This window comes from Lactuca sativa, chromosome 8 (genome assembly GCF_002870075.4).
Source record: "Lactuca sativa cultivar Salinas chromosome 8, Lsat_Salinas_v11, whole genome shotgun sequence".
Taxonomy (NCBI): Eukaryota; Viridiplantae; Streptophyta; class Magnoliopsida; order Asterales; family Asteraceae; genus Lactuca; species Lactuca sativa.
The window spans coordinates 61,036,163-61,048,543 of NC_056630.2; the positions used below are offsets into that span (position 1 = coordinate 61,036,163).

The following is a 12,381-nucleotide window of genomic DNA, read 5'->3' on the forward strand; positions in this document are numbered from 1 at the left end:
GTAACGATTTGTTTGAAAGTTGGAATCATTATAACCACTCACTCTCAACATATCATTGCCACCAAGAACTAAGAACATTTATTTTGTTCTTTGCAAATACTTAAGAATATTACTGAGCGTTGTCTAATGAGCTCTGCTCGAATTTTCCTGAAAGTGACTAACCATGCTCAAAGCATAAGCCACATTAGGTCGAGTACATGTTTTAGCATACATGATCGATCCCATAGCCAAAGAATATGGGACTCAACTCATGTCATCTATTTCTTCCTCTATATAGGGAGTTTAAGTCTTACTCAACTTAATAGTACAGTGCATCGGTAAATCCCCTTTCATGGATCTATATTGAAACGATTCAATATTTTGTACAAGTATATACTCATACTAAGAACAATAATCCATTTCTTTCTATCCCTCAAAATCCTTATCCCAATAATATAGGCTAATTCCCCTAGATCATTCATAGAGAAACACTTCCCAAGCCGACATTTCACTTCTTGGAAGGTTGGAATGTGGTTTCGTATAAGGAGTATGTCATCAACATACAACACTAGGAAGGTCACTATACTCCCACTAACTTTGACATATACACATGACTTATCCTTACTCCTAGAGAATCCAAACTCTCATGGAAGCAAAGATTCCATCTACGAGATGTTTGTTTCAACCTATAAATGGATTTCTCAAGCTTACACACTCTATCAGGATACTTGGCATGTACAAAACCTTCTGGATGACTCATGTAGATCTCCTAGTTAACTTCCTATTTAGAAAAGTAGTTTTAGCATCCATGTACCACACCTCATAATCATAAAAGGCAGTTATGGCAAGCATAATCCCAATTGAATTGATCTTAGACAATAGTAAAAAGGTCTCATCATAGTCAACCCCTTGGGTTTGAGTAAATCCCTTTACAAATAGTCGAGATTTGAACGTGTGTACTTTCCCATCCATATCGGTCTTCTTCTTGAAGATCCACTTGTAACCTATTGTCTTTCGACAAGGTTCATGATCAACCAAGTTCCTTACTTAGTTATCATACATGGACCAAATCTCGCTATCTATTTCCTTCTTCCATTTCGCAGTCTCAGGGCTGCTGTTGCTTCCTTGTAATTAGCAGGTTCTTCTAAATTTACTAGTGTTTTATCACTAATAAACGTGCCCCCATCTGCAGTAATTTGGAAACCATAGAACTCAGGTAGTACGCTAACCCTACTGGACTGACAAAGAGGTAATGAAATGTCAATGGGCTCAACATGAGTCTCATCCTCTGGTTGAGAGCATGTCTCTTCTAAGGTTCCTTCATTGGTTGACTCCTGAATCTCTTCAAGGTCAATTGCACTCCACTGTCCTCTTTGAATATGATTTCTCTCTCACGAAAGACTCTCCTTCGAGCTACAAAGACCATGTTCTTACTAGGTCTAAAGAACAAGTATCCAAAAGTCTTATGTGGGTAGCTAATAAAAATACACCTATTGGCTCTAGGTTCTAGATTTTCATGAGTGTCTCGTCTTACGAGTGATTCACAACCCCGGACCTTGAAATGTGTGAGCGAGGAAACCTTCACTTTCTATATATCATGAGGTGTTTTGACATCCTTCTTAGTGGGAACAAAATTTAGGATATGGGTAGCTGTCTCTCCGGCATACCCCCATAAAGTAATAGGAAGAAAAGCTTGAGTCATCATGGAACACCATGTCTAATAAGGTTCAATTTCTTCTCTCATCCAAACTGTTAAGTTGTGGTTTTCTTGGAGGAGTCAATTATGAAACTATTCCACATGCCTTAAGATAGTCGTTGAACTCGATGCTATGATATTCTACACCTTTGTCAGATCGAAGCATCTTTATCTTCCTACCCAATTGGTTCTCGACCTCATGTCTAAACTCTTTGAACTTTTCAAAAGTTTCTAATTTATGTTTGATTAAGTAGATATACCCATATATTTTATAATCATCCGTAAACGTTACGTAGTATTGATTTTTATCCCTTATAGCAGATCTGCAGGGCCCACATACATCGGTATGGATAAGGTCTAACAATCCTTCTCCTTTTTCACATGTTCTAGTGAAAGTTTTGAAAGGCATAGTATGCTTAAGAATCATATTAAAGTGATATTGCTAAATAACATATGATATCAATGGGTCACACTAACAACAACTTGATACAATTGATTATTTATTAGAAATTGATTTTAATAAATATTCAATAAAACTCTTATAATTATATTGGAAATTATTTGTTTCTTGTATATAATAATTTTCATTAGCAAGTAACATTATATTATTTCATATGGTATGAATTAATGAGTCATGCACAACTTTTTGGACTAGTTGAAAACCTTTTATCTTTTACTTAAAAGACAAAGTTTATATTTTATAAACCTTGAGTTTATAAAATTTAAACTAACTTTCTTCTTCTTTATGCAATTTTCAAGATATGCATAAAAAGAAGAAGTGTATGACTGGTCTAATCATGCTTTAATAGCATGGGAGACATGCTTGTGACAATGGGGACAAGTTTGCTTAAAGTGATAAGGACTAATGGTTAATAACTTCACTTTATGCATATAAATAAAAGGGATTGTATTTGGCAAGAGAGCTCATTCCTTCCTTGAGGTATATGGCAGAAAGTTCCTCTTCTTCTCTCGTTCTCTCTAGTTTTGCTTTGAAGACTTGGAGATTACTTGCATTTATACTCTCTTGAAGTTCATACTTTGGTTATGAACTTCAAGCTTAAGAGTTTAAGAGTTTTGGACTAGCATCTACATCAAGTTGAGTCATTTTTGGTGTCTCAAAGGTTCCACATTCTTCATCAACTTCCAAGCCTCCCAAGAGGACCCAAAAGACTACAAAGGTTGTTATTTCTTCATCTCTTCTTTGGTTGGTATTTAATCTTTCTATAACTTGCAAGAAGATCCTTGATGGGTATAAAATGTTTATGTTACTTCAATATTAAAGTCTTCCGTTGCCATATTTTTCAAGTTTACGAAACTATTTTAGAACTAAAACCCAACAATTGGTATCAGAGCCACCTTGCAAGTTTGGTTGGATTTTTGATTTTTGGAAATATTAGTTTTTGGAGAATATAGATAACTTGTTTTTTGTATAAAAGTAAGTTCATACATATTTTCTATGAGAACTTTTTTGTTATTTTATATGAAAAAAGTTTCATGCATCTTTTGTCGTTTAAGAAAAACAAAGGTTGTTTGATGTATATATTGATGTATATGATGTGCATAAACTAGCCAATGATCAATGTGTTGTTATGTTGTTGTGTTGGTTATTTTTGTTATAAAATGGTTGTAATAATTTATTTATTCGTATAGTATATAATAATTAAATAGATTAGCTTTTCTTGGTGATTTTTGTAAAGTGATAGATTGCTTTTTAGAATTAATTTATTTGTACAAAAATGTAACAATAAATAAAGTTGGAACCATTTTTTGAAGACAAAAGAGCAATTTTCAAGTCTAAAAGGTGTGCAGGATTTTCAGTGACATTTTCTGAAAAGTGTCACTAATGTTGTTCACAAAAGGTTGTTGGCTTTTAGCGACAGTTGCTGAATTTTAGCCTTCAAGAAGTTTTTTGCAATCTTTTGTAAGCAATGAGTGTTACTCAAGTGGGAGCTTCTACAACAACATTACAAGAAGTTTTTGATCCTGTTATATGTCTCTTTAGGAATGGACTTGACATTTTTGTGTTGGCTCACAAAAATGTCATGTCATTAGTTAGTTACGTTTATGCACATATCATTTTATGCATGTTTGTGTTGTTTATTTTATGCATTATTTTGTGTGGTTGATAAATTATTTTTTCACATGCTGAAATAATTTTGGTCAAAATAAACATCACATGGAGTTTCGGTTTTCAAAATTAGACATAAGATGTAAGAAGTTATTCTTATAAAATAAAACCAGGTTTTATAAAATCGTTAATAATGACAAATTTTGAAATACTCCATTATAAGTTTTAAAATAGTGATTTTTATAATTAATACAAACTCCAAATATATAAGTAATAAAATGAAGTTTTATTAAAGATATAAAAAGTTCAAATTCATTCAAACTTAATACCGGTTATTAAAATAGAATTACGACAAGTTATATAAAAACTAGCTTTTTATATAGAACCTTTAAATGTGATTTTCTTTTGAAAATTGATACCATGGTTTATTATATGCATGTAATAACCATGATATCATATGTTTTTAAACTAGAATTATAAAACATATAAAGACCCTTTCTTTACAAACCTCAAATCTATGCAATCCTTTTGAAGAACACTCGCACGTCTCTTGTATGCACTAGTGGAATAAAGGATAGCTAACCACTTAGTATTATCTTTTGATGGTCGGGGTGTATTCGCGATTTCTATAAACAAGTTATACGCAGATTACACAAGTTATTTCAAATTGGACGATTTGATCGGAAATCTTTTGTGATAAAGGATACCTAAGCAAGAGAGTTTCGAGGCATAGATGGGATCAAACATGTCTAATTAAATTTGTTATTTGAGATCCCATAAATCTAGGAATTATATAGCAAGATATAATTGATAATCGATATCTACCGATTTGAATTCAAATGGATGAGATAAAGGATACCTAACCATTTATTTGTTTTGCAACTTAGATCCTAGACAATAATAATTAATGTTTTTGGAAACTAAAAGGGTCTTAATTATTAAAGATTAAATATTGAAAATACTAAATGAATTTTGTTAAAATTTTGTAGTTAAGTAATCCATTCTCATTATCATGTATTGTCATTTTTCTTTAATGACTTAATGAAACAATAACGTTCAATAGATACAACTTCAATGAATGAGTTCATGTCTTAAAAGACAATCTCGTAATAGATATGAAATTGTATACACTTAAAGGTCCTAATCCTAAACTATTTGCTTTGAGCAATTAAACCTGAAAATGATACCTAGTAAAAGCATCATTGTGATGCTTAAGATGCTTCAAACATCAAGCCTGGAATAGTTATTCATGTCTTCTAGGAAGTCTTGGATAAATTAAACATATATCTGATTATATAACAGGTCAAGCAATATTCCAATAAATACAATGATATTTTATTTAAATCTAGTTTAAACATTGGAATAATACAAGGCTAAAGATTTACCTAGTGTGATCTAAAAGGCCCATGTTTTATGGACTAAACACCTTTATGCCCAAGAAGTCTACTAAAGCCCACATAGATGGATCTTGTTTCTTTTGTGAAGAATCTGGACACTGGAAGAGGATATACTCCTCTTATTTGGAAAGAAAGTCTGGAAGAGACTAATACTTCTTATATCTACTAGATAGAACTCATACTTTTCATATAACACTTAGGTACTTGGTACTTAAATGTTAATCTAATATTTGTAAATGGCTTGCAAATATTTACTGAAGAGTAACCAAGCTGAGCACAATCAAGTAGGAACTACACTCTTAGAGTTTAGTTTATTATTTATGCTTAGAACATAAATTACTTGTAATGTAAAACAATATTTGTTTTGGAACAATGAATGTTTTAATTTAGCATGTCTAAATTTATGTCTCAGTTATTTTATTCAAATGTTTGATCATTTACTTAATCATTTTTCATAACGATAATATTCATATTCTGAAATGATTAACTTCTATTTATGAGACTAGATCTCTTAATAGAATTGTAAAGTAAATATCAATATTTTTATAAATAAAATTAAGTTCTATATGCAAACACTCTTGATTTAAACTTTTTTTAAATCAAGCTTATCATTTACATTGTTATCTTTCTCATATAAATGGCGTTCACATATTCAAACTTAAAGAAAGGGATCTTTGAAGGCAAATAATGTAGTTTATTTGACATCACTACTAGAAAAATAGCCTTTTACGACGCTCACTGCGCGTCATAAACGGCTCAGACGACGCGTAAATGCGCGTCAAGGAAGGCCCTGTCATAAAGAGAGACGAGTCGTCTATAGACGACGCGCATTTACGACGCGCGTTTATGACATGCAATGCGTATCAAGGAAGGTCCTGTCATAAAGGAAGACGACACACATTCGCGTATCATAACCTTACGACGCGCGTGTTAATGACACGCAATGCGTATCAAGAAAGCCCCTGTCAAGAAAGGCCATGTCATAAATGAAGATGACACACATTTTTGCGTATCATAATGTTAAATGTTTTAAAAAAATATTCTTTATAGATTTACTTATTTTTAAATTAAATTTGTATTTACTGTTTCATAATAGAAAATAAAATATCATATACAAAAAATAGAATCCATTGCAGAAATTTAATGTCATACAAATAATCGTTCCATGGAAAGATAAAACAAATCAATAGAAGTTGTAACAAATATTTACAAATGAATTAGATACAAAAAATACAATCCATTGCCCCTTTGCTAACTAATCTGTACAAATTCACCCTTGTTTCTAATCATTTTCTTAAATACTTTACAAACATAATTCATCCATAGTACCTGAACTATAGTTGTAGCCTTGTTTCTTCTTCTTCTGACCTCATCTCTTGCAACCATTGCTCTAAGCTTAGTCTGAATAGATACAACAGCTCCTTGTCAATTATGTGAAAAATACAACCGGAGAGTGGCCTACCTTCATAATAGCAACGACTAACGAAGCAGGAATGAAAGAGAAGGCAATACTCACAACAATAGCTGCAGTGAATGCATCTAGGTCCTATAAGATCATTAAAATCACTATTTAAATACACACTACATATAAAGGTGTCAATATTCTGATTTCATGTACTTAATATATAAAGACTCCAACAATAAATAGATATGTTATGTTACCTTGAGACACCTTTGAAGGGGATCCAAAATGCCATACCAATTTGGGATCTAAAATGCAATACAATAAAGAAATCCAACATTATTAATTTTGCAAAAGAGTACCTATAGCACCAATGTTTATAAAGGTCCCCATGGCTCCATCATTACCCTAGTCCATGTACTACAAAATCTTTCTTGTTCCTGCAAGCTAGCTGTAATGGCATTCCTGCAAGTGCTCCTTCTCCCTTGGATCCTTGAACAAAAACCTAAATAAATTTTAAACTTTATTTATATTCGAATATTTTTTTTGTTGTATATACAATAACTGAATTTGACATTTATAGTTTAGTAGTTGGAATTGGAAGAATCATAATCTGTCATGCCTTTAATTGGCAGGAAATGGAATGGAATTTAACAAAAAAGGAAGAATAGAATTGAATGGTGAATCCCATCAAACATGGAATTTGAAGGAATCTGATATAATTTAATTTCATCCATTTGCGAATCAAACATGCCATGGAATGGAATCTCCAATTTCAATTCCATCAGAACCATGATAAGCATACCTTAACACATTTTCCATCATTTGAAAATGATAGAGCAAGAACTCGAACAAGTTCCATCAAAGTACCTATTCAATATACATCTTGTACACAAATATAATTTATATTTATATTTTATAACAATTCAATTATTGAAAAAGGAAGTGTTCCTCACTGTGTTGGGGTTCAGCTTTGGCTATCATCAACATCACAAGTTGTCTCAGTATTGTCCACCGCCACATGGAATAAGCTGCAGAAGAAAGTTCAAAGGAAGGAAACAAATTCAAAATTCTTAAAAAAATTAAAAATCTTAAAAAAAGCATCCAAGGACTTTGATACCTGTAAACTTTAGTTCCTTATCCAACTTATCCTACAATACATCTGTCACACCCTTCTCATCCGTCACGAAAACCCCCATGACCTATATAAATCAAACATCAAAGCTTCAATAACAAAACCAAAGGGCAAATCTGTCATTTTTTTGGAAAAATCAAACCCGGCCAAACGAACCTGAGGGTGGAGGAGGTGCACCTCGCCCTATTGCCGCTAAATCAGGGTTGACTTTCTGACCGGCCTCCTGAAGTATGGCAATAAGTTCCTTAGCAAACCGAGCATTTGTTGCTGTAAAGAAAGTATATGTTGTCCCTTTAGCCCCGACTCTTCCTGTTCTCCCAATCCTATGAACATAATATTCCAAGGAACCCGGGAAATCATAATTTATCACATATTTCACGTCCTTCACATCTGTAGCTGTCATTATTGGACTTTTACTAGCTTTGAATTCGGATAAAACCTAATCTCTTTCTTCTTGAATTTTATCTCCATGGATTGATAATGCGGGCCACCCGTCCATTCTGAGCTGGCGGGTGATTTGGTCACACCCTTTTTTCGTGTCCATAAAAATTAGAATTCTACTCCCATCCATGATGTCATCCAACAGTTTCACCAATCTGAAAAAAAAAATTATCAAATTTTATTATTTTAAAGCTTCTAAAAAGTTGAAAATAAAAAATCATCTATAAAAACGGCCTGCTTACTTGTTGTACTTTTGATTCTGAGTAACAATATCCACATGTTGTTGAATCGAATGGTTAGCTTTTAAGTCTTGTGAACCAATCACCACTTGTCCAAATTTCAAATGTCCAAAAAAAAAGGATTAAATATGAACACATGGTGAAAATAGAAAAAAAGTAGTTACTTTGTATGGGTTGTAAAGAAACTGTCTTGCAAGTTGTTCGGCTTCCTTTGGCCATGTAGCACTCCAATAAAAGGTTTGACAATCTAGTCGCATCTGTGTATATACAAAAACCCATAAGATAAGAAAAAATTGAAAATATATATTTTAGTTTTCTCTTATTATAAAAGGCAGGTTAAAAACTACTAATCAGAATTCACAAACCTGTGAAACAATTTTTTTCATTTGAGGTGCAAAACCCATGTCAAGCATCCTATATGCCTCATCCAACACCAGGTAAGTCACCCTCCTCAGGTTTGTATGATGAGACTCGAACATATCAATCAATCTTCCAGGTGTAGCAATGATAATATGAACACCTGAAAGAAAAGATTTAAAAAAAATGATGATGAAACATGTGCTTTAGGCACAACAAAGATAGATAGATAGATATAATGCTGGAAAATGTTGAATACGCTGAAGAAGCATAAGGATATACCCGATCCATAGTAGTAAATTCATCTTTGAGCTTATCACCACCTACCTTTCTGTAAATCACGAACTTGAGGAATCTTTGGAACCCCACCATAAATGCAAGTATTCTTAATCTTTGAAGTTATGCCAAATTTAGTTGCTTCTTGTTGTATTTGAACAGCAAGTTCACGAGTTGGAGCTAAAACTAACACAATCGGTCCATCTCCTTTTACTTTGATACCTGTAAACTCGCCGGAAATGGGTTATCCTATTCATGTTCTGATTGTGAATTTGACCTTCACGTCCTTTGTGCTCATTCTATTACCGGTACTTCCCGTACTTATCAACCCTCAATGGTTCACCCCAATCAAACTCATGGTCAAGAAATGGATCCATAAAGTGGACAGAACTCTTACTAAGCACAAAATGCTTGCCCTCCTACTAGTGTTTATAACCCTATTACTAATTTCCAATATTCTTTCGTGGCTCCTGTTATTGTTTGGGTTCAGCTTCGCGATTGCAGCTCTACATTTCTCTTCATCCTGCAATAAATGCTCTAGTTCTTCTATTTCTTTCTTAAGTTCACTGACTTCCTCATTCATATACATCTCTATCACCTGATCTTGTCCTTCCACTGACTCAAGCTCCTACAGCATGAATTTTTAAGAGCATTTAAGATTAACTATTTAAACATAGTTTCTGAGATTATTAGGTTTAAAATGTGATAGAATATCATCTTAAGACTTAGCTGTTCATCAAGTGTGAAATGTTCTTTGGTCCAATCACAAGAAGCACCAAGTTGCCTTATCTGATTTTTAATGGTTCCTCCATACTTCTCTTTCCATTCCCAAACTCGCTTTGTGAAGTCTTCTCTACCTGATTCAATCCTCTTAATTCATTCAGATGCCAACATTCTTTCAACAACCAACTGAAAACAATATCTGTTAGATATATAATATATTAACTAAGTAGACTAATACAATAATCAGAAATCCATTTGTGGAAAAACTCAAACCTGAGTTGCAATGCCAACATGATCAGTTCCAGGGAGCTAGAGTGTAGGTCTGCCCTTCATCCTGTTGTATCTGATCATAATATCCTGGAACACAATTGCAAATATGAATGGTTTGTTTATTTACACATTGAATGAAGAAAAAATGATGAATTTTACAAAGTTTTTATGTGAATCTATGTTGTTAGTAAACATTTACCAAACCTCAAGAGTTACAAACATAGCATGTCCCATGTGCAATGAACCAGTCACGTTTGGAGGTTGCATTGTGACAACAAAAGGTTCATTTCCCTTATCAAAGTTTGGCTTGAAATGCCCTTGGGAATCCCACCTAGAAGCAATCAATGATTAATCCATAGAAATGATGATATGAGAATCATTTTTTTCAGTTAATACGAAACATGGCACATTCGATCAAAAGTAATACCAGTTGCATACACTCTTTCCAGATGAACTGCCTTCAATCTGGTATAATAAAAGTGGATACTACTTAGACATATATATATATATATATATATATATATATATATATATATATATATATATATATATATATACATTTAGGCTCATTAAGTGTGGCCATAAAGCTAGGGTTCCATGATACAAAAAAAGAACTTTGAAATTACCTGGTTCGATTCAACACCCCAATCAGAAAGGTTTCCATTATCTTCAGATTCATCTTTTATAGCACCTTTGTGAAAACATGTGAGAACAAATTTAAATTATTGACAACCAAATCAATAAACAAGAAATTTAAACGCCAAATGTTGCACGGTGTATGATCTTTATGACTAACAGTCAAACATTTTACTTAAATATGTGCAAAATCAAACAAATGTTTTTACCGGATTGTCATAATTATATCGTACATATGTAACTAGCCCTAATTCGTATATCTCCCTTTTTAGCACGATAAGAATCCAAAAATCACAAAGGTTAAACTATGTGTCATTGTGATTTCTGCCAATTTAACTCTGAATAAGTCCCCATATTTGACCAATTACTGCTTAACTATAAAAAAAATCGGATATTCTATACCTGAATCAGAATCGCTATCTGAAGAAGACGAATGCGAGGCCCAACTCTTGGGGTTCCAAATTGACGAAAAAAGTTTACTAGCACCACCAGAAACAAATTTGGCAGGGAAAAAATCCATTTAACCAATTAGGGCTTTCTAGTTGGGGAGGCACAGTGGGGCGGTCATATGAAGTCTTTCTGGTAGCGCTTCACCGCCGTTTATAGACTTTTCCATTGGATCTGCCGCCACCGCCGTCTACGGCAGACCGAGGACCGGAATCCATGGTGAGAGAATGGGTTAGTAGGGGAGAAGTAGGAGGAAGTAGCAACCGAAAAATGAAATTGAAAGGTAGAGGTGCTACACTCCTTTTTTTTGTTTGTGTCACCACACATCAACATAGAGAAATCGAGAAACCCTACAGGTTTGATCTGTTCAAAAGACGGGACCAGAGATTTGGTGATATTGCGATTTTGTTGTGGGAGAAAAGAGGATTGCATATGATATTAGGGTTTTTTTTGGTATTAGAGTGATATATATATATATATATATATATATATATATATATATATATATATATATAGAGAGAGAGAGAGAGAGAGAGAAGAAGAAGAAGAAGAAGAACAATGGAAATAAGGTAGAGGATAACAATGGCGGCCTTTCAAACTTTTGGGATTTTCGTTTCCCCCCAGCTGCAAAAGAAGAGAACGTGTCTTTCATTTTCATTAAAAAAATATAAAGCGACATTCCTAGACGACACCCATTTTTAAATATGTGCCCTCCGTGTTTTTATTTTCCTTTGTTGGTCATTAATTTTAGGGCACGCACAAAATCGTGTTCTCTATCCTTCAAATTTTAGAAGAGATGACATTAATTTTAGGGCACACGCTTTTGCGTATCGTAAATCACCGCGTGTCATTGTTTGCGCGTCATTAAAAGGCTGTTTTCTAGTAGTGACGAGTGCCCACCATGTCTTCCAAGCAGTTGAGCAACTCATCCTTTCCTATCAATGTACTTTTCATTGATAAAGGTTCTTGTCTTTTATGCGTTCAAATGAGAACTCATAGAACTCACATGCATAATTAACTCAATTGGAACGGCACAGAAACAAGATAATGTCAACACGATAGGTTGTGAACCTCAAGTCGTGTGCTAGTGATGATCGATAAGGTTTATTCTTGATTAGTTCTTGAACTTTTCAAGACCATTAAGACTCCCACTGACTCCTTGACATATAAGATTCTCTTGTCAATAAACATTTCTCGACAAACAACTATTCAAGAGTTAATGTAGCTTTTATCAAGACAAAACACTTCACAAAATTGGTCCTAGTTGGTCTTTGTCTTATCCAAGACATCACAACTTTCCACATTTGGTGAATGT

The 12,381-nt window shown here is 33.4% G+C and overlaps 1 pseudogene; it reads right to left on the reverse strand.

Moving 5' to 3' along the window:
- Window positions 1-6,327: 6,327 nt before the first annotated feature.
- LOC111911200 (DEAD-box ATP-dependent RNA helicase 20-like) lies at window positions 6,328-11,139 on the reverse strand (annotated as a pseudogene).
- Between the last annotated feature and the right edge of the window lie 1,242 nt (window positions 11,140-12,381).